This window comes from Rosa rugosa, chromosome 2 (genome assembly GCF_958449725.1).
Source record: "Rosa rugosa chromosome 2, drRosRugo1.1, whole genome shotgun sequence".
NCBI classification, from domain to species: domain Eukaryota; kingdom Viridiplantae; phylum Streptophyta; class Magnoliopsida; order Rosales; family Rosaceae; genus Rosa; species Rosa rugosa.
The window spans coordinates 25,462,032-25,466,883 of NC_084821.1; the positions used below are offsets into that span (position 1 = coordinate 25,462,032).

General features: G+C 37.1%; 1 pseudogene; it reads right to left on the reverse strand.

The window, feature by feature from the left end:
- Positions 1 to 2,746: 2,746 nt before the first annotated feature.
- On the reverse strand, positions 2,747 to 4,503 carry LOC133728371 (zinc transporter 11-like; annotated as a pseudogene).
- Positions 4,504 to 4,852: the final 349 nt, after the last annotated feature.

Genomic DNA, 4,852 nt, shown 5'->3' on the forward strand with positions numbered 1-4,852 from the left:
TATCTAATTATCTTGATCCCCTAAATATGCATGAGATATGATCATATATGAGAGCAAATCATGTTTTGTTTTATTTTGTATATCAATATACTAATGGTCTCTGTGTATAGGTTGGTTTGGTGTTTGTTGATTTATATAGACCTTAATTTTCCTGTACATAGAATTGCGAAACCATACTTAGACTTGGGTTCTTTCAAGTAAGGATTTGTGACGTACGACACAAAAAGTTGTGCGCAAGCATATATTTGAGAGGGCAGATTCGTTTATTTGATTACTGGCCTATTGATCTTATATTATTTTATTTTCAGCCACCCATCTCTTATATGTATTCTGTCTTACTCATATATGCGATAAGCAAAGTTTCTAATACAATATTGCTGTGTTGCTTGACATTCGTTAACTCGAACGGTACATATCTCGGTGGTCGCAATATAGCATTGGGATAGCATACCTACGATACAACAGTATGTCTTTATTTTATAAGCAATCATTTTACATGATATTGATGTACTTTTACAAGTTTGATTCAACTAGATTTTGTAATCATCTTTCTTGATCCGATTATATGAGAACTCAAAAGTTTTTTCATTAAATGTTATACAAGTCATATATATCGAGACCTGAAGTCTTTTGATTCGATTACAGAGGGCCTGAAGTTCCTTGAGAGTTACAAAATCAAAATTGCTACATGAAGTTTCTCAGAGCTTATACAATTAACGAGGGCCAGAAGTTCCTCAGAATTATACAATGATCAAAATTGCATGTTGCTTGATCCCTGATCATATGGGGACCTAAAGTTCCTCTAGGGTCATGAAATGTAAATTGTAAAATTGTGACATGAAGCTCTTCAGTACTTATGCAATTACGAGGGCCAGAAGATCCTCAAAGTTATATAAATCGAGCATATGAACTCACATATTTTTTTATCCCCAATAATTATAAGAGGGCCAGAAGTTCCTCAAAATGTTTGGGTATTGGGGTACCTCCTCCGCACGACAATGTGAATTTGAAGTTCCTTACCTTATTTTGAGATTATGTTCTTGTGCAATTAGAGGAGAGAAACAAGATTATCATATTTGTGAAGTTAACCAGACCAGAAGTTTCCAGTGTAAAATATATTCCATTTTTTTTTCCCTGCAATCTTACTATTTTGTTATGTACCTTCATTATAGTACTTATCTTTTAAAATCCTTTGTTATTCATATGGGCAAGCAGCTCTATATCTCGTAAATACAAATTTCGAGTGTAGAATTTTTGAACCAGAAGTTCAAAATACCATAGAGTAGAACCCGAAGTTCTAACATTTAAAGCTTGAACCCGAAGCTTCGAGTACAAAATACAAATTAGTTAAAAAGTGAACGTAAAACTTCACTTCATTTACCTCGAGCCTGAAGTTTCGAGCACCAAATTTATTTGAACCTGAAGTTCAACATAAGAAATTTTAGAACCAGCAGTTCTAATAGTAAAAAGTTCGAACTTGAAGCTTCGATTACACATGATTTATTTTAACTTGAGAAATTTTTAAGAACAATACATGAACTTAAGGCCACTCCGAATTAAGGTGGCTAACATTTATATAACCCAACATAAGTACATGAGCTTTGAATCCCGACCCACCTTTAACATAAGTACATGAGCTTTTAAGAACAGTACATGAACTTAAGGCCACTCCGAACCAGCAGAAACTGATGGATTTGGGCTCTTCATTACTGAGGCATCTAAGTCAATTCGGATCGTCAAGGAGTTGGGCAGCTGTGGGGCCCACTTCACTCTATGGACCGGACTATGATTGTGTCCGACAAAATCTTCTAGCCCTAGTTTGAAGGGTAAAGGAAAAATATAGATGGGTGCGGTAAGGGCCTATATACTATGTCTTACTTTTCTCCATAGTCTATAGGCTCACTTTAAATAAGTGAGCGATTAGTTCGAATATAGATGGTCTGTTTCTATATATCATAGTAGTTCTCTTACTACAACTTCTTGATCTGTCTAGTTATGATGTAGGACGAGAATGGACCCGACTCAATCAGAAAACCATAAAAGTAAAGAAGCGGCATAGAATCAAGAAAAGTGATTGGAAAATAGGTAACTCACGTGTAAAGAGGTTATTAGCTGCTGGAATATTCAAGAAAAATTGGTTTTGGACTTTTCGGGTTTCTCGTGCGAAAAGTCAGGTTTTGATTTTGAATCAGATTTGACTAACTTTTGGCCAGAATGTCCGTTTGAGACGCATGATACCTTTCCAGAATGGGAACGACGAGATCTTCAAGACTCACTTTAGTGAGCCCTAACGGATTTAGGCCAAAATATGTCGTTTTAATTATCCGATTCGGGATTTAATATTTTAGGTTTTCTAGTTTGTTTTGTTTTTACCCATGGGCTTTAGGGTTCAATGTTAGTCGCCCTAGGGTTTTATTTCTCTTATTTAAGCAGCCGTATGTGGCTGCAGAACGCATCTTTCATCTTTTATCAATAAAATAGAGATTTTCTCTTTTATCTCTGGTGGACTCCAGAATTCTTTGTTAGGTTTATTGCTGGTAAACCTAGGTTATCAATCCGATCATTCTGTCTGCGTCAAGTTAAAGGCAGTAGAAAGATATGTAATGGCCATCTTGACATGCGTTAATGAAATCCATATTTCTTTCAAAAAAATTGGGTACTATTAATACAGGAAACATCTGAGAGAAATTTGATATTAAGTAAATCGATCTACCCTTGAGAATGATCGATGAGCAATATATGCGATTTAAGTGTCCCAGATCATGGCCACATAGATTGCTCCAATACCAAACACAACAGCCAATAACCTGTAATGGGGTTTGTCAACAGAAACTGCATTGTGAGCTGTGTAACCCTTTGAAAGCAAATGGTTAATACTCCACAAGCCAAGCCTATAGAAATAGCAAACATCCAATCTGCTGTTGAACCTTGTGTTGTGGAATCTATTATGATCCCAACTCCCACACCAACAGGACTAGAAATGGCAAAGATAAAAGCGTAAGCCATGCATGATAAGAAGGGACGATTGGGAACCATGCGGAGGAGAGCAATGCTCATGGCAATGGCTGCAATCATTTTGTGCAGACACACTGTCCAGTGTCCACAAAGCCTTCCAAGCAACAATTTTCGTCTTCGCAATTCCAATAGCGATGCCCTCAAATAAAGAGTGGAAGCACAAGGCTATGATCAACAAAATGGTGTCCCCAAATGAACCAACTGCAGCTACGTGGTGGGTGTCATGGCTCTGCAGTGAAAGCATACATACAAACAAGATGTGTTGTCAATTCTATATAGCGTAATGTTCTCTAACAAAATATTTGACATGTCTTGTTGACAAACTCTTGATCTGCTCATATATCCGATCAACATTCCACGAGAGTGGCCACAAAGCATGTTGTTTTTGTTCGATCTTTAATCCTAACCGTGTATCATAATTTCAAAAGTACGTAGTGAATTGGTAATAACTTTTGGGTATGTATGTGAGGTCAAATACAAGATTTTTAGTTTATCAAACATAGATGGAAACAAGCACAAACAAGAGCAGAATATATACAATATATCTCACCTTGTGAGCCTCGTCCTTCCCTGTAGAAAAAGAAGTTTGTGAAATCAGTAATAAAATCGAGTTGTATAGTTAAGGCCCAAAACCAAGTCTCTAGATCCACCACTGACCTTGAAATTCAGGGTCGGTTGGACTGTCCTTCTGCTTAGCATAGACATATGAAACCACACAATCTGCAAGCATAGTGATCAAGAACCCTACACAGGCCAGCATATAGGCAAAGTTTCAGTCAAGCCCTCAAAAGTCTTGTTTGAATCACTCAGGAAGTGCATGAGAGCTGTTCCCAAAAACACACCACCAGCAAACTGTGTGCCTAGAACCAATAACGCCTCGTTCCACCTTGAGAAGTAAGGTGACATTCCTGCTGCAAAAGTCCCAAAAAAGACCAACACCAGGCACCAAATCTTGACCAGGATAAGAGGCTTAGACCGAAGGTAGTGAACACCATTGTGTATTTGTGTTTTTCAGTTTCACCCTCGCCATGGTTGCTGTAGGCTAAGGAAGAGAGGGTGAGGCATAGGAAGAGGGAAAGGAAGAGATGATTATTGTAGCAAGCCATTCTTTCTGGCACATGGAAGGGTTCGAAGGGTTCAGTGTGTTATTAATTATTATACACTGGTGGGTTTGGACTCTACCATAATTACAATTAGGGAAAAAACAAACTAGTGCTTAGTCACTAATCTGATATCATCTTAAAAAGTATAAACTGCTCTCTATTTTCATTTGGTTTTGTAAAAAAATATTTCGGTCTGATCATGCATCAGCATGCTTGAGTATAAACAACTGTTATAGGCAAATCTCATGAACGAGTGTTCCTTGCTCTAAGTAAAAGAATCAAATGCAGTTATCACTGTGAATAAAATTTTAGAAATGATAGGTATATACCTAATCAGATTCTGATCACATTGTCGACATGCCATAACACGAGACCTAGAGAGAGTATATACCAGTTGGATTCAAATATCTGACAGATGCTTTGTACCTTGATTAACTTACTGATGAATCTATACACTTTACAAAGACATGTTCATCCATTCCCAAACTGAGCAGTGCAGCAAGAGTTGCAACTCCAATGGTACATTGTGACATTATAATGATATGTAAGTCAACGCAGATAACATCCCTTTCTTTCTGACATACATAATGTGTCACATACTGTCAAAGCTAACAGAACATATGAATTCCTATCGATCAAAATATATAACATGATCCTCACCTAGATGATTGCCAAGCCATTTGTACTGTAAAATCCAAACGAATATAACTTATTCAAGGAAAAATTTGGAAGAG